Source organism: Clarias gariepinus, chromosome 2 (assembly GCF_024256425.1).
Source record: "Clarias gariepinus isolate MV-2021 ecotype Netherlands chromosome 2, CGAR_prim_01v2, whole genome shotgun sequence".
NCBI lineage: Eukaryota > Metazoa > Chordata > Actinopteri > Siluriformes > Clariidae > Clarias > Clarias gariepinus.
Genome location: NC_071101.1, coordinates 2,792,665 through 2,810,999, shown reverse-complemented (window position 1 = coordinate 2,810,999; position 18,335 = coordinate 2,792,665). Strand labels below are relative to the sequence as shown.

General features: G+C 46.2%; 1 protein-coding gene across 1 annotated transcript in view; it reads right to left on the bottom strand.

Moving 5' to 3' along the window:
- Positions 1-18,335, bottom strand: part of LOC128510845 (uncharacterized) — a 220,576-nt gene that overhangs the window by 150,741 nt on the left and 51,500 nt on the right. The gene's annotated exons all lie outside the window — the stretch shown is intronic.

Below are 18,335 nucleotides of genomic sequence, written 5' to 3'. Positions count from 1 at the left end.
GGCTTGTCTACACTTACACTGTGCCTGCACGTTCCTGATAATTATGACACAATACAGAGTTTGGTGATATTTATTTTATTGGTTTTAGGCACAGTAGGCTTTAGCTAAAGAGGGGGCATATCCTGGGAAAAAAAACAGCTTTCGGGTCGTCTCTTACTTGTGCTCTTTACAGCGGATGCAGGAGTGGAGAGTTTTTCGAAGGAGTAATCTGGAAAATAAAACAGATAGTGAGTTTACTTTTAATATCAGGAACGAATTAATAGTGATATTAGGGTCTGTTTCACTCTGACACTATGCAGCTTAATTATAGTCTTATTATATATCTTATTATAAAAATCCGACACTGGGTTATATAATATGTAATATAAGACTGTACTCTGTTAGACTGATTAACGCAACATGAACTCAAAGTGATCTGAATATATATTTTTTCAGCGGATTGTGGACATTTTTATGGAATTTCAATTATATATCAGTAAATTAGCACTGCAAGCAAGCCTAATGTCTAATACCCAGAGAAAAACACAGGCCGTGCAGACACTCAGTTTAGGGAGGTTAAGGGATACACAGGCAAGAGGCAGAGACAAACTTTTTAAACAACTCTAATAGTAATATTATTACCTAAACTAACATGATACTAATAATATTTACTAATTTTATCTTATTTTATATTATTATACCACTTTTCTAACCTTACTCAAGTGTAGAACTGTCTGAACTGTAGAAAAGTCTACAAGAGCGTAACCAAAGGATGACCCGTACACACAGAGAGCAAGATATACAGGTAAGTAACTTTAAAGCAGACAGATCATAATGGAAAAGTGCAGAAAGTAATTTGCCAAAATAAGATTCAGTCTAAAAACCAACTAAATTTCGACGAGAGAGAAGGCCTTGGTCAATACAGAGGGAGAGCTGGATTAATCCCTCCAGTGTAGCGGGAAGCTCTCGCCCAGCGAGCTCGTCTTTTATCTGTGAAGCCAGTCCCTTGTAGAAGGATGTCCGGAGGGTGGCATCCCCCCAGTTGGTCTGCACGGCGAGGGTCCGAAACTCAGCGGCGTACTGGCTCACGGACGATCTTCCCTGCCGCAGATGGTAGAGTTTAGTGTTGTACGAGAGGGCGGTGTCTGTATCTGCTTGTAGAACTGCCGTGGCCCACTCAGCTGCCTGCCTGGATAGCAACGAAACCAGAAGCGCGATGCGTAGCCAATCGATGGAGTACCTGGTGGAATTAGACCAGATCACCCACCTTCTCCTACGCCTCACCACGACCACCTACCAGACCTGTCGGATCTCCACCTCCTGCCGTGGTTGACACCGGAGCTGGGGAACCCATGCAATTAGGACGCGTCTCCCTGACCGTGGCTGAACGCGAATGACGGTATCGAGGGGGTTTGTGTGCCTACTGTGGGTTGGCACACCACGACCAACGCCACCATCTCACGTTTAACGGTTCAGGTTAACCTCCAAATCGTCCACAAACGGGTTCAAAGTACCGCGTTCATCGACTCCGGTGCCGCTGGTAACTTCATTGACTCTACCTATGCCAAAGAATTGGAGGTGAAGATTGAGGCGTTATCCCAACCAGTAAAGATCACTTCGGTCGACAGTCGGCCCCTATCATCCATCTTTATCACCCATCAGACCCAACCCATCACGCTTGCCATAGACCAGCACCAGGAACAAATTCAACTTCACCTCACATCCATCGCATCACCGCCCATCATCCTCGGCTATCCCTGGCTGTTGCAGCATGACTCGCTTATTTCATGGACTCGGAATCGAATCATCCAGTGGGGGCTGACCTGCTCTGAACTTTGCCTACTGGCTCAGGCTGGGACGTGTTCCACGGAGTCCGAGGCCCTCGATGTCGACATCAACGCCATCCCTCCCGCCTATTGTGACCTGGCTGGAGCCTTTTGTAAAAGAAAAGCCACTCGTCTGCCACCCCATCACCCTTATGACCGGGCGATAGAGCTTCAGCCGGGTTCCGTCCCTCCCCGCGGCCATCTTTACTCGCTGTCGGCCACTGAGACGCAGGCAATTGAGGAGTATGGCAGCCGCGGGGTTCTTCTTCGTGAAGAAGAAGAGAGGGGGCAAGCTTCGCCCATGTGTCGACTATCGGGGGCTAAATAAGATCACCATTAAGAACCGTCACCCATTGCCGCTTACCAACTCAGCCCTAGGTTCAAACCCCACAACCACCAAGTTGCCACTGTTGGGCCCTTGAGCGCGGCCCTTAACCCTCAACTGCTCAGATGTGTAATGAGATAAAAATGTAAGTCGCTCTGGATAAGAGCGTCTGCCAAATGCCTAAATGTAAATGTAAATGTAGACGCCCTCTCTGGTGCCACCGTGTTCACGAAGTTGGACCTCCAGGGCGCCTACAACTTGGTGCATATCAGAGAGGGCGATGATTGGAAGACGGCCTTCATCAGTCCAGGCTGTTCTCAAGAGATTGCTCGCTCACCAACTGTACTGCAAGTTGGAAAAATGTGCTTTTCACCAGCACTCCACCACGTTCCTGGGTTTTGTTATCTCGCCCTAGGGTGTGGCCATGGACCCGCAAAAACTAGAAGCTGTTTGTCATTGAGAGTCTTGGGTAGGGGCCAAACAGCTTCAACGGTTCCTCGGGTTTGCGAACTTCAACCGTCGCTTTATCCGGGGCTACAGTACAGTTGCAGCACCAATGACCAGTCTGACCAGGCCTTCACCCCATCCCTTCCACCTCACTCCCGCCGCCATATCTGCATTCAAAGAACTTTGCCAGCGTTTCACCACGGCCCCATATTCTTCTTCACCCAGATGTCAACCAACCGTTCGTTGTGGAGGTGGACGCGTCAGAAGTGGGCGCCGGCGCTGTTCTCTCCCAGCGAGGCCCAGAACAGAAGCTACACCCTTGTGGCTTCTTCTCCAAGAAATTTAACCCCACTCAGTAGCGATACGGGGTAGGGGACCGCGAGCTGTTGGGCATAAAGTGGGCCTTGGAGGAATGGCGTCACTGGCTCCAGGGCGCCAGTGAGACATTCATTGTCTGGACGGATCACCAGAATCTCATCACCATCAGAAATCTCAAACAACTCAACCCACGGGAGACACGATGGGCACTATTTTTTGAACAGTTCGACTTCCATCTGTTATACCGCCCGGGGTCCAAAAACACCAAGGCCGACGCCCGCTCACGACAACAGGAAAAAGACATCCCCCGGGCGGACCCCGTGCCTATCATACCATCTCCAATGGGACTTAGAAACGAGGGTACGCCAGGCTCAGGCTGCGGAGACCGAACCGGCAGGTGCGTCGCCTGGATGACTCTACGTGGCTCAAACCTTAAGATCAGAGGTCCTACAGTGGGGGCATTCTTCACCCGTCACCGGACACCCCGGGAACCGAAGGACCTATCTATTCGTGAAACGGGCGTTCTGGTGGCCTTCCATGAAAAAGGACATCAAGGAGTTCGTTCAGGTGTGCCCGGTGTGCGCCAGGGCCAAGGACCCAAACCGACCCACCCCCGGAGAGCTGCAACCACTTCCCATTCCTCGACAGCCCTGGACGCACATTGCCCTGGACTTCATCACGGGCCTGCTGGTTTCCGAAGGGAAAAATACCATCCTCACTATAGTTGACCAGTTCTCCAAAGCAGTACACCTGGCGGACTCCCATCAGCCAAGGACACCGCCGAGCTGATACTGGAACGTGTAGTCCGCCTGCATGGGTTCCCCAAAGACATCGTCTTGGACAGGGGGCCCCTGTTCACCGCCCGGTTCTGGAAGGCCTTCTGCCGTCTGATCGATTCCACCAGTAGTCTGTTATCTGGTTACCGTTCCCAGACTAACGGTCAGACGGAACGGACCAACCAACAGCTGGAGCGCTACCTGAGGTGTTTTGTGTCTGATAGTCAGCGCTCCTGGGCCCACTACCTCACATGGGCAGAGCTATCCCACAATCTCCACCTCTCCTCTGCTACGAACCCAAGCCCATTTGAGGTATGCTATAGTTTCCAATCTCCGATGTTTAACCATCAAGAACTGGAGGTTGACGTACCGTCGGCCCAACAGTTGGTCCGTAGGTGTCGGCGGATATGGAACCAAGCAAATATCGCCATCCAACGCACCAACACCAGCTACATCACCCAGCATCGCCGCTGACACCCTCCAGGACGGTTGTACAAAGTAGGTGACAAGGTATGGCTTTCAGCAAAAAACCTCCATCTGCACACAGAATCACAAAAGTTATCACCCAGATTCATCGGTCCATACCGCATCACTCATTTAATTTATATCTAATAGTTCTACTAAAGTAATGAATTTGCACTTGTTTCACTAAGATATCTGTTTGGCAAAAGAGCTGATGGGCAAAACATTATTAAAAAAATTAGAGCATTTGACCAAAAGCAACATAATGTAATCTAATTTCAGTCACAGCCACAATTTTTAAAAAAATGTTTTTCAACAGAAGCCGAAAGAATACTGTACACCTGACTCACAGCAAGACTTTAAAGAAGACCTGCTGAAGAGGTATGCATTTTTTTCAAATCTAGATGAATCCAGTGATATGGTGTTCAACATGTGAAATTTTCTAATACACTTAGGCATTTGGCAGACGCTCTTATCCAGAGCGACTAACATTTTTTTTTTTTTTTTATATTATTACACATCTAAGCAGTTGAGGGTTAAGGGCCTTGCTCAAGGGCCCAAGAGTGGCAACTTGGTGGTTGTGAAGAGAAAAACACAAGCTGTGCAGACGAGGTTGATACCATTAGCATAATCAGTAGCTATAGACTACATCTGGACCATTTAATGACATAATATATGTGTCAGGAACTAACCCGAGGAGACCAGAAGACGTAGCTTTAGCGGTTAGCCCTTTGTAGCGTGAATGGTAAACCCAAACGCGGAGTGACACGAATAGGCAGGATAATCACGCGATTTGATCTAAGGACTCTCACAAATGGGGAGCAAGGGAGAGACACAAATCTAACCCGCGTCCTATAAACATACACTCAATCTGGAAGTAAACCCAAGAGGGTGAGTACTCACGGTTCGGTGAAACAGTCCGAGACGACATGGGCGAACTCAAATGACTGAGCGGAGTGTAGTGGTTGTTTACCCTTTTTATACTTCCTGGTTCGCGACCGCATTACTTCCGGGTCCTAGTGCCGGTCGCGGACTGAGTGTGCATGACAGTACCCCCCTGTCCAGGACCGGCTCCAGACGGTCCTGAGGTGGAGGATACCCGACGACGGTAGTCCCGTATAAGTTCAGGATCAAGGATAAACCGAGCCGGAAACCACGACCGTTCCTCGGGGCCGTAACCTTCCCAATCGACCAGGTACTAGATTCCTCTATCCCGAGGGCGCGAGTCGAGGATCCGGCGTACGGTGTAGGCGGGACCACCGTCAATGATCCGGGGAGGAGGAGCTGGGGGGGTGGGTGGAGTCATGGGTGATGTGATGAAAGGTTTGAGTTGGGAGATGTGGAATACTGGGTGGATTCGGAGCGCCGCAGGCAGCTGGAGCCGGTAGGTGACTGGGTTTATCCGAAGAGAGATGCGGTAGGGACCGATGAATCTGGGTGATAGTTTCTTGGATTCAGTGTGAAGGCGGAGGTTTCTTGTGGAGAGCCATACTTTGTCACCTACGTGGTACAATCATCCCGGAGGGTGTCGGCGGCGATGTTGGGTGGTGTAGCGGGTGTTGGCTTGGTGGATGGCTCGATTGGTGATGTTCCACAACCGCCGACACCTGCGGACCAACTGTTGGGCTGACGGTACGTCGACCTCCGGTTCTTGGTGGTTGAACACTGAAGGTTGGAAACCGTAGCATACCTCAAAGGGGCTAAGTTTTGTGGCTGATGAGACGTGGAGATTGTGTGAAAGCTCTGCCCAGATGAGGTAGCGAGCCCAGGAGCGCTGACGATCTGCTACGAAGCATCTCAGATAGCGCTCCAGTTGTTGGTTGGCCCGCTCCGTCTGACCGTTAGTCTGAGGATGGTATCCAGAAAATAGACTGCAGGTGGAGTCGATCAGACGGCAGAAAGCCTTCCAGAACCTGGCAGTGAACTGGGGGCCTCTGTCTGAGACGATGTCCTTTAGGAACCCATGCAGGCGGACTACGTGCTCTAATATCAGTTCCGCTGTCCTTTTGGCTGATGGGAGTCCGGCGAGGGCCACCAGGTGCACAGCCTTAGAGAACCGATCAATGATGGTCATGATGGTGTCTTTTCCTTCGGAAGCCGACAGGCCCGTGATAAAGTCGACGGCGATGTGCGTCCAGGGTCGGCGAGGGACGGGGAGAGGTTGGAGTTCGCCAGATAGGTGGGTTGGTGTCCTTTGCCCTGGCGCACTGTGGATGGCCACCAGAAGTCTCGTTGGAGGAACTGCAATGTGCGTCGTATGCCCGGGTGTCCCGAGATGGGGGAGGAGTGACCCCACTGGAGTACTTCCGATCTTATGTTGGCGGGCACATAGAGCCGTCCAGGCGGCACACCTGCCGGTTCGGTCTCTGTGGTCTGTGCCTGGCAAACCCTCGTTTCCAGATCCAATTGTAGTGGTGCGATGATCCTTGATGGTGGCAGAACAGGCGCGGGGTCTGCCCGGGGGCTGTCAGTTTCATGTTGGCGAGAAAGAGCATCTGCTTTGGTATTCTTAGACCCCGGGCGGTAAGAGAGATGGAAGTTGTAGTGTTCAAAAAATAATGCCCACCGCGCCTGTCTAGGGTTTAATTGCTTGAGATTTCGGATGGTGATTAGATTTTGATGGTCTGTCCAGATGATGAATGGGTCCCTGGCGCCCTGGAGCCAGTGACGCCATTCCTCCAAAGCCCACTTTTTGGCCAACAGCTCGCGGTCCCCTACCCGTATCGCTGTTGAGTGGAATCAAATTTTTTGGAGAAGAAACTACAGGGGTGTAGTTTCTGATCTGGACCTCGTTGAGAGAGAACAGCTCCAGCGCCCACATCTGAAGCATCCACCTCTACAACGAATGGTTTACTGGCGTCCGGGTGGAGGAGGATAGGAGCAGTGGTAAAAAGGGAGCAGAGCTTCTTGAAGGCAGATGATGAAACCCAGGAACGTGGTGGAGGGCTCGTGAAAAGCGCACTTCTCCAACTTACAGTACAGCTGGTGGGCAAGTAATCTCTTTAAAACCGCCCTGACGTGCTGGATGTGTAGTGTGTAGACTCTCATAGTGTCCAGTAGGGGTGATGAAAGCCATCTTCCACTCATCGCCCTCTCTGATGCGCACCAAGTTGTAGGCGCTCCTGAGGTCCAACTTTGTGAAAATGGTGGCACCAGAAAGAACGTCCAGGGCTGAGTTGTTAAGAGGCAACGGATGTTGATTCTTGATGGTGATGTTATTGAGCCCCCGATAGTCAACACATGGACGAAGTTCGCCTCCTTTCTTCTTTACGAAGAAGAACCCCGCAGCAGCAGGCGAGGAGGACGGCCGGATGGTACCATGGCGGAGAGCGTTGGTCACATATTCTTCCATCGCCTGTATCTCTGTGGATGACAGTGAGTAGAGGTGGCCGCGGGGTGGGACAGTTCCCGGTTGAAGGTCTATTGCGAGGTTGTACGGTCTGTGAGGAGGAAGATGAGTAGCCCGTCTCTTGCAGAAGACCTCCGCCAGGTCCCTATAGGCGGTGGGGATGGCGTTGATGTCGACATCGGGGGCCTCGGACTCCCTAGAGCACGTCCCAGCCGCAGCCCGTAGGCACAGTTCGGTACAGGTCGCGCCCCACTGTAGAATCCGGTTCTGTCTCCAGGAGATAAGGGGGTCATGTTGGATGAGCCACGGAAAACCTAGAATGATTGGAGAAGAGGAGATGGAGGTGACATAAAAGTTGATCTGTTCCTGATGTTTATCGATGATGAGGGTGATGGGATGAGTCTGGGTGGTGATGGGACTGGTGGAGAGGGGTCGACCATCAACAGCGGTAATCCGAACCGGCTAGGATAACGCCTCAAATTTTACCCCCAATTTTTTGGCATAAGAGAAGTCAATGAAGTTGCCTGCGGCACCGGAATCGATGAACGCAGTACTCCTAACTTGTTTGTGGCCAAAATGGAGGTGTACTTGAACCGTGAGACGGGAGGAATCGGTCGAAGTGGAGGAGAGTTGGATATGACCCGGTGAGTGGTCCTCCTGCTTCACCGGGTCTGGGCGTTTCCCGGTCGAATTGGGCAGATAGCTCGGTGGTGCGTCGCTGACCCACAGTAGGGACAGAGGCCCTCCTTAAATCGTCGCTCCCGTTCTTCAGCGGTCAAGGAGGCGCGTCCTAGTTGCATGGGTTCCTCGGCTCCTGTGTTAACCACGGCGGGAGGTGGAGATCCAGCAGGTCCAGTGGTTGAAGGAGTGAAAGTAGGTCGGGCATCGAAAGCCGGGGCGTGGGTGAAGAAGGTGGACGAGGACGTGGAGGGCGGCAGGGTCCGAGGGGCTGGCTTCGGGCGCGAGAGCATGCGTTGGTCTATCCGGAGGGCCAATTGGATGAGACCCTCCAGGGTCGCGGGCAATTCTTGTCCGGCTAGTTCGTCCTTAATGCGAGAAGCCAGTCCCTCGAAGTAGGTCGTACGGAGGGCGGCATCTCCCCAGGTGGTCTGGACGGCGAGGGTTCGGAAATCCGCCGTGTAGCGACTCACGGACGACCCTCCCTGCCGTAAGTGATAAAGTTTGGTACCGGTCTTCACCTCGCCGGCAGGATGTTCAAAAGTGAGCTGTAGTTGGCGTGAGAATTCCTTATAGGAGTGCGCTGTGTCAGAGTCGGAGCGCAGTACCGCCGTGGCCGAATCAGCTGCCTGCCCAGTTAGCAACGAGACGAGAAAAGCAATGCGTAGCCGATCGGTGGAGTACTTGGTGGGATTGAACTCAAACACCAGATCTAGCGCTATTAAAAACACACTACATTTCCCGTCCGTGCCGTTCCATTTATCTGGAAGCGAGAGAAAGACATCAGAAGGGGGGGGGGGGCTAATGCGGCGCCGCGGCGGGGGGCCGGCTTGCCGCGCTAGCAACAGCCGCGCGGAGATCCGCGTTTTCCCGCCAAAGCTGCGCCACCTTGCGGCGTAAGGCCGCGACGTCTTGGACGCTCCGGCGCAGAGTAGCAAGATCTCCGGTTAGCTTGTCAATTTGCTCGGCGTGCCGATCCACCACATTGCAAAGACGCGCGTGATCCGCTGGGTTCACCGCGGAAGGCTCAGTCATTCTGTCAGGAACTAACCCGAGGAGACCAGAAGACGTAGCTTTAGCGGTTAGCCCTTTGTAGCGTGAATGGTAAACCCAAATGCGGAGTGACACGAATAGGCAGGATAATCACGCGATTTGATCTAAGGACTCTCACAAATGGGGAGCAAGGGAGAGACACAAATCTAACCCGCGTCCTATAAACATACACTCAATCTGGAAGTAAACCCAAGAGGGTGAGTACTCACGGTTCGGTGAAACGGTCCGAGACGACATGGGCGAACTCAAATGACTGAGCGGAGTGTAGTGGTTTGTTTACCCTTTTTATACTTCCTGGTTCATGGCAATATGCAATAATTTACCATTGGGTTTAGCTTTACAACATGGCCGGCTCAGACTACATTTCCCATCAGCCACCACCACTGCATTGTTTTCATCCCCTGGCTCCTGATCATACACAACTATTTCACGTAATTATATTCACATATTCCTCTCTGTTTAAAACACAATGTTTGTTCTGAATGATGATTGATAACACGGCACAAATACCTAACACTACACTACACACTTCCTGCATGAACACACCTTACTGTACACACTACGCTACACACACACATACACACACACACACAGTTATAGACGTTACACTCACCTTGTAATGGAGTGACAGTCAGATTGTAGACAGTATCAGAGTTACAGTAGTAAATCCCTGAGTCTGAGAGAGACAGATCCCTTATATAGAGTGATAAATCATCTAACACACTGTATCTGTGATCTGGATCAGGGTTGTGTTTAATGGTGTCTCCTCCAGGTTTAACAGTGAGGATGGTCCGTCTCCCTTCAGGAAATCCTTTAGTCCAAGTCACACTACCATCATTTCTACAGTAAAGAGAAACATCTCTCCCCTCTGTTCCAGTCTTATAGTACAGGACTGTAAAGACAAAAATAAAAACTAAATTAAAATGTGATGAGTCTGTAAAACATCATTTAGAGAAGGAATGAACCCCAGTGGTAATGTGTGGTGTGTATAGGAGCTGTGTATAAAGTGTATAGTGGTTTACTCACCACTGTGAGCCGTGTGTACAGAGACACAGAGCAGGAGACAGAAAAACTACTCACTTCTGAACAATAAGGTCAGGGTGTATAAATTTGAATTCTATAAAAACTTGTGGTCAAAGTGGACGTGAGAAAAATGTAGTTAAGTGTAAATGTGTTGAGCTCTGCAATAGTGAAATGTTACTCAGTGGTTATGTTAAACAGAAGTGTATACAGTCTCACACATCTCAAACCTTCAGCTTTGATTAGATTAATAATACAATAGCAGTGGGAGCCTGAGCACAAACAGCCACATTCAATTTATGATTTTTAAACTGGACGCAGGTCAGACTACAGGATGTTATCAAGACCGTCCACATTAAAGGACCTGTTGGGGACATCTTCAGGACTCATTAAAGGCCTAAATATGTAACACTCCAGATGCCTACAGGGTTACTTTCCTAAAGACCTCATAATGAAGACACTTCTTACATTCAGGACATCTCCACGGAATAATTACTAATACCTCGAAGACTTAAAGACCTCCTTGTGAGTTTTGACTTTGAAATACAGTACCTTCTACAGATGACCTGACGCTATGCTGCATGTCCACTTGATGATGTCATTAATATTATAAACAGCTACAGACTGCAATGTTTCTTTAATAAAGAAACCTCTAGTCCTTATAACAACTATGTGTAAACACTGACATGATTCCTATGTGACTACACATGTAATGATGCTCTGGTACTGACCTATAGAGTCTGGATCTGGTTTACTGCTTGTGAGGACGCTGACTTTAAAGGCTGTTATTTGTTGGTGACTTGCTCATTGTACTTACATCTGTTATCAAGTTTATAGACTAAAGCGAGTAACATGTAAATGCTACAGGAAACAAAGACAAAATCTGAAAACAAACAAAAGTAATTCTATTTTAGCCTGATGATGCTAGTTATTTAACTTTGAATAAGAAACTTGTTTAATTTAAATGTGTACATCATGTACACATGACTGAATTATGTTACATTAACCAAGTTTGTTTATTAAAGTTAGTTGGTGAGAAGGTCGAGGTGCAAGATATACTTGTTTTAAGTACTATGTGAACTCATCACCACTCGAAATAATTTACTCAAATAATTACAATTTAATTTAAATGAAGTTTGTCAGCCTCTTAAGGATCACTGAGGACACTCCCGTCCTCACGCACCATCATATTTCTTTAAGTACTGTATTTTCATAAAAACACACACTTCCTCCGTTCTTTCCTCCTGATGCACACCTGGTTTAGGGTTTTGTTCAGAAAATAAAACAACACAAATAACCAACACTACACTCCTGCACACACTGCATGTTCACACTCCTCAACACACTACTGTACAGTCGTGGCCACAAATTTTGAGAATGACACAAATATAAGTTTTTACAAAGTTTGCTGCTAAACTGCTTTTAGATCTTTGTTTCAGTTGTTTCTGTGATGTACTGAAATATAATTACAAGCACTTCATACGTTTCAAAGGATTTCATCGACAATTACATGACATTTATGCAAAGAGTCAGTATTTGCAGTGTTGGCCCTTCTTTTTCAGGATCTCTGCAATTCGACTGAACATGCTCTCAATCAACTTCTGGGCCAAATCCTGACTGACAGCAACCCATTCTTTCATAATCACTTCTTGGAGTTTGTCAGAATTAGTGGGTTTTTGTTTGTCTACCCGCCTCTTGAGGATTGACCACAAGTTCTCAATGGGATTAAGATCTGGGGAGTTTCCAGGCCATGGAATAAAAAAAGAAATCAACGTTTTGGTCCCTGAGCCACTTAGTTATCACTTTTGCCTTATGGCACGGTGCTCTATCGTGCTGGAAAATGCATTGTTCTTCATCAAACTGTTGTTGGATTGTTGGAAGAAGTTGCTATTGGAGGGTGTTTTGGTACCATACTTTATTCATGGCTGTGTTTTTGGGCAAAATTGTGAATGAGCCCACTCCCTTGGGTAAGAAGCAACCCCATACATGAATGGTCTCAGGATGCTTTACTGTTGGCATGACACAGGACTAATGGTAGTGCTCACCTTTTCCTCTCCGGACAAGCCTTTTTCCAGATGCCCCAAACAATCGGAAAGAGGGATATGACTTTTTATATTTTTCAACTATTCATCGGAGAATATGACTTTGCCCCAGTCCTCAGCAGTCCATTCACCATACTTTCTGCAGAAGATCAATCTGACCCTGATGTTATTTTTGGAGAGAAGTGGCTTCTTTGTTGCCCTTCTTGACACCAGGCCAACTCCCAAAAGTCTTTGCCTCGCTGTGCGTGCAGATGCGCTCACACCTGCCTGCTGCCATTCCTGAGCAAGCTCTGCACTGGTGGCACTCCGATTCCGCAGCTGAATCCTCTTTAGGAGACGATCCTGGCGCTTGCTGGACTTTCTTGGACGCCCTGAAGCCTTCTTAACAAGAATTAAACCTCTTTCCTTGAAGTTTTTGATGATCCTATAAATTGTTGATTTAGGTGCAATCTTAGTAGCCACAATATCCTTGCCTGTGAAGCCATTTTTATGCAATGCAATGATGGCTGCACGCGTTTCTTTGCAGGTCACCATGGTTAACAATGGAAGAACAATGATTTCAAGCATCACCCTCCTTTTAACATGTCAAGTCTGCCATTCTAACCCAATCAGTCTGACATAATGATCTCCAGCCTTGTGCTCGTCAACATTCTCACCTGAGTTAACAAGACGATTACTGAAATGATCTCAGCAGGTCCTTTAATGACATCAATGAAATGCAGTGGAAAGGTTTTTTTGGGATTAAGTTAATATTCATGACAAAGAAGGACGTTGCAATTCATCTGATCACTCTTCATAACATTCTGAAGTATATGCAAATTGCTATTATAAAAACTTAAGCAGCAACTTTTCCAATTTCCAATATTTATGTAATTACACTCACCTTGTAATGGAGTGACAGTCAGGTTGTAGACTGTATCAGTGTAACAGTAGTAAATCCCAGAGTCTGAGAGAGACAGATCCTTTATCATGAGTGATAAATCATCTAACACACTGTATCTGTGATCTGGATCAGTGTGGTGTTTAATGGTGTCTCCTCCAGGTTTAACAGTGAGGATGGCCCGTCTCCCTTCAGGAACTCCTTTACTCCAAATCACACTACCATCATTTCTACAGTAAAGCGAAACATCTCTCCCCTCTGTTCCAGTTATATAGTACAGGACTGTAAAGACAAAAATAAAAACTACATTAAAATGTGATCAGTCTGTAAAACATCATTCAGAGAATGAATGAACCCCAGTGGTAATGTGTGGTGTGTATAAGAGCTGTGTATAGAGTGTATAGTGGTTTACTCACCGCTGTGAGACGTGTGTACAGATACACAGAGCAGGAGACAGAAAAACTACTCACTCTATAACAACACTCTATATCTGTGGAGTCTCCACTGTACACGTCCCTGTAATTGATCTGTTACTATGGAAACGATAAAGCACTAGAGCGAGTACATTAATATAAAGCTGCACTACTGTGAGAGCTGCTGGTCTAGAGAATGAATGAACCCCAGTGGTAATGTGTGGTGTGTATAAGAGCTGTGTATAGAGTGTGTAGTGGTTTACTCACCGCTGTGAGCCGTGTGTACAGAGACACAGAGCAGGAGACAGATTACAGAGAGAACACACATCATCTACTGTCTTTAGGACACTGAAGTCAGAGAGACTGGGGGCGATGTTTTAAACCAGCAAGAGGAAGTGACATCACACACACACACACACACACACAAAGTGCAAACACTTGTTTGCTTAATTGTAGACACACCAATCAGGTGTTTAAGCACTATAAAAAGGCAACAGGCAAGTTCACCTGTCTTTAACAAAAATGGACAGTGTCGGAAGAAGAGGAAGAGTACGGATGAGAGGGGGAATCCAGAGAGAACAAGGTGGCGGAAGAGGCCAAGGTAGGGGAAGAGGAAGAGGGAGAGGAAGACCCAGAGGAGGGGTAGGACATGCACAAGGAAGAAGACAACCAAATCTCTGTAACCAAATTCGTGCTACAATTGTGGACCATGTAATTAACCACAGACTTACACTAAGGGAGGCTGGACTGAGAGTACAGCCTAACCTAAGCAGGAACACAGTGCATCAATTAGTTCTGACATTTCGTCAAGAGCACAGGTGAGAAACTTATCTTCTGTCAACAGAAAATCCACAGCTTACTGCATGTGCTATATCAACCGTTTTGGTATTATTTAACCGTTTCATTTTACAGTAAGCTACATGTATTTTGTTTGCCCGACATAGGATTGAACGTGGAGAACACCACGGAGAGAGGCGCCCTATATTCACACAGGAGCAAGAAAGACAGATCATAAACCGTGTTTTGGCCAATAATGCAATCAGACTTCGAGAAATCAAGCCTATATTGTCAATGATAACCAAATTTTCAATAATGTCCTACAGGTCTCTCTGTCAACAATAGGCCGTATCCTAAAAAAACATCAAGTTGTGATGAAACAATTGTATAAAGTGCCATTTGAAAGAAATTCAGACAGGGTGAAAGTCCTGCGGCATGAATATGTGGCGGTATGTTTTGTTCACTGACTGTAGTATTGGGTACTGCACACATAACCTTTTTACAGTACATGTAATTTTACTGTATAGCATACCTACAGTATATTGATAACACAATGTGATATTTGGCTGTATTTCAGAGAGTTTTGCGAATGGATGCGTAAGAAGTCCCGCATGAGTTTATATACATTGATGAAGCTGGATTTAACCTGACAACAGTGAGAAGAAGAAGAAGAAGAAACATCCTTGGCCACAGGGCTATTGTCAATGTACCAGGGCAATGTGGGGGTAACATTCCCCTTTGTGCTGCCATTACACAGAATGGGGTCCTCCAGCGCCATGCCAACTTGGGTCCTTACAACACTGACCTTATTCTTACATTTTTAGACCGATTACACAATATTATCACAGCAGCAAACCAAAGGGACCAGATGCAATACATTGTCGTCTGGGACAATGTGGCTTTCCATCGTTCCTCCCAGGTCCAAAACTGGTTTCATCAACACCCACAATTTACAGTTCACTACCTTCCACCATACTTCCCCTTCCTAAACCCCATCGAAGAGTTCTTTTCAGGAAGGTTTATGATCTCCGGCCCTATGTCCAGATGGCCCTCATTCAAGCTATAGAGGAAGCATGTGATTAAATTGAAGCAGCATCCATACAAGGGTGGATTCGTCACTCCAAAAGATTCTTTCCACGTTGCCTTGCAAATGAAAATATAGCCTGTGATGTTGACGAGGCCCTGTGGCCAGATCCAGCTAGGCGGAGAGATGTTTAGGTTTTTATTTTTTATTTTTATTCTGTACTGAACTGGATATGTAATTTGTTACAGTATTATTGTAAGCTTACAGTACAAAGGTATGTTTAGTAATACTATATGGAAACTGGAAAAATGTTTTGTTACGTAGGAATGTTTCGTTCAAATGTTCAGTATTGACTGACTTGAATACATGAAAAGAAATAAATATGTTCATCAAGGTGCAGTACTTGTCTCGTGTGTAGTGTTTGATCAATATATTCATGTTCTTTATCAATATCTCAAATAAATGCAAAAAAAATCAAACCAAGACTTTATCATTAGAAAGGTAGAAATGTTACAAGTGTTTAAGATTGAGCACAGCAGTGTGTAATTGGTTCAAACAGAATCCGACTGTCTGAACCATGTGTGCTTTTGGTAAATTATTGTACAGTTTTAAATTCAGTGTTTCATTTTGCAAAAGATCTGAGATGTTCTGCTACTTGCAGAGGTGGGACAAAGTCATTGTTTGGCAAGTCACAAGTAAGTCTCAATTCATTGCCCTGAAGTCCCGAGTCAAGTCCCGAGTCAAGACAGGCAAGTCCCGAGTCAAGTCCCAAATCAAAGCCAACAAGTCTCAAGTCAAGTCCAAAGTCCTACGGTTTGACTTTTGAGTCTTTTCAAGTCTTTTTAGCAGAAAAATAAAATGTATACAGATTATGTATGGTTGTAAGATCTGTATTTATTAAACAAACATTTTTTTATGAAAGAACATTGCTCAGATACATAAAAATACAAATGTTAGTAAATGCTAGTAGCAATGTAAAATGGTAGCACATATTCTCAATGAAGTAGGCTACTTCATACAAACAATAACATTGTTTTCTTCAGATAACATTAAAGAACTTTGCTCCCTACCTTGTGTGATACACTCACGTAGGCTACCTCATACAAACAATCCGGTGCTGTGTCAAAGTTAGTTCCCCCATCAGGATGCGTTTTTTTAGCCCCACCCCCATGAAAAGGCCACAGGGAATGCGCATTTAGGAGAAGGCTCGCCCGCGAAGGGTTATGCGCGGACCACTGAGATTCTACAGAGCGCGGTAAAGAATAAAAAGGACAGTTAGTGTTTTTTAATCCCTGACGAACTCTAGCCAACAGGATGTGTTTCCCTTGTTATCTTGGACATATTTAGAATGATGAACCTTTACTTTAGAAATCAACAAATGTCTGGAGTCGTCAGTGACACTGTGTAACAAAAAGACACGCGTCAGAACTTGTGAATAACATGCACGTACAAGTACTGTAAAAAAGAAGCAAACCAATAACAATTTGTGGTTGCATTTTTTTACAGAATGGCTAGAAGACTTACTGGGGGTGGACGCCAGAGCCTGTTCACACAACAGCAGGAACTTGCCATTGTGAACCTAGTGAGAGCTAACAATGCAATCCATCCCCACCAGCTACAGCAACAAATACTTGAAGATAGGCAGGTATGTAACAACATAAAACGAGTAAGCATTACCACTATCAGACGCATCCTGGTAAAGCACAACATGACCATGAAGCAACTGTACAGGGTCCCATTTGAGAGAAACAGTGTCAGGGTCAAAGGACTTCGACATGAATATGTACAGGTAAGTGTTACAGTCCTTTACATTTACAATACAGAATGGGTGCAGTACAGTAACAGTTGAATATGTACCATTTGATCTGTACCACATAGATATATTTGGAAAGCTACACAGGTACCTGTGTGGTGGGGTGGGGTGGTTCTGTATGTGTAGTAGTGTAGTTGTGTGTTTTGAGTAATGCCATCCACAATACAGTATGTATTTTTTGTTGCAGAGAATCTTGGACATGGATGAAGCTGCTCAGCCTCATGAATTTATTTACATTGACGAGGCTGGATTTAACCTTAGCAAAAGTAGACGATGGGGACGTAATATACTTGGCCAAAGGGCGATTGTGCATGTCCCGGGGCAGCGCGGGGGAAATATTACATTGTGTGCCGCCATAAGCCTCCGAGGGCTACTGCACCATCATTCCAAACTGGGTCCATATAATGCGCAACACATAATCACATTTCTAAATGCACTTCATGATGCAGTTGTACAGGACAGACCAGAGCAGCCCAGGTTTGTTGTTGTCTGGGATAATGTCAGTTTTCATCGGGCTGCTATCGTCCGGAACTGGTATTTTCCCCGATGCTTAGCAAGAGAAGACATTGCTTGTGATGTTGATGAGATCCTGTGGCCAGACCCCAACAGACGGCAGGATCCATAAGTCCACTTATGCACAATTGTATTTTTCTGTGTTTACAGTAGTGTATTATGTTTTATTGTTGCTTTAACTGAATTTACAGTACTGTGAAGTACACGACTGTAATGTACAGTATTTAGTATTTCATTTTTTGGGTGTTGTGAAAAGTTTAAATTTGACATATGTGAATGGTTTATTTCCCAGTGTTGTGTCTTATTTGCTTGTAGAGTTTTGACATGATGAGCCAAGTTTTGCAAAACATGTTCAAGCAAAAACTGTAATAGTTTTAGAAATGTGTGCTATAAGAATCACAGTTACGGTTTAAGCATTCAGAAAAAAAAAATGTAAAATTCATTAGGTTATCATGGATCATTCAGGACCTTTGACTATAAATAGAAATCAGATCTGGACCTTTGCATATTAAGTTTGAGAACCCCTGTGTAAGGTTAAGGTGTTATGCTGCATGCTTCCCTGATGCAAACTTCACACAGTATGTTATAATATAATTTATTATAAAAAGGTCATACAGTATATTTACAAGCAAATCACAAA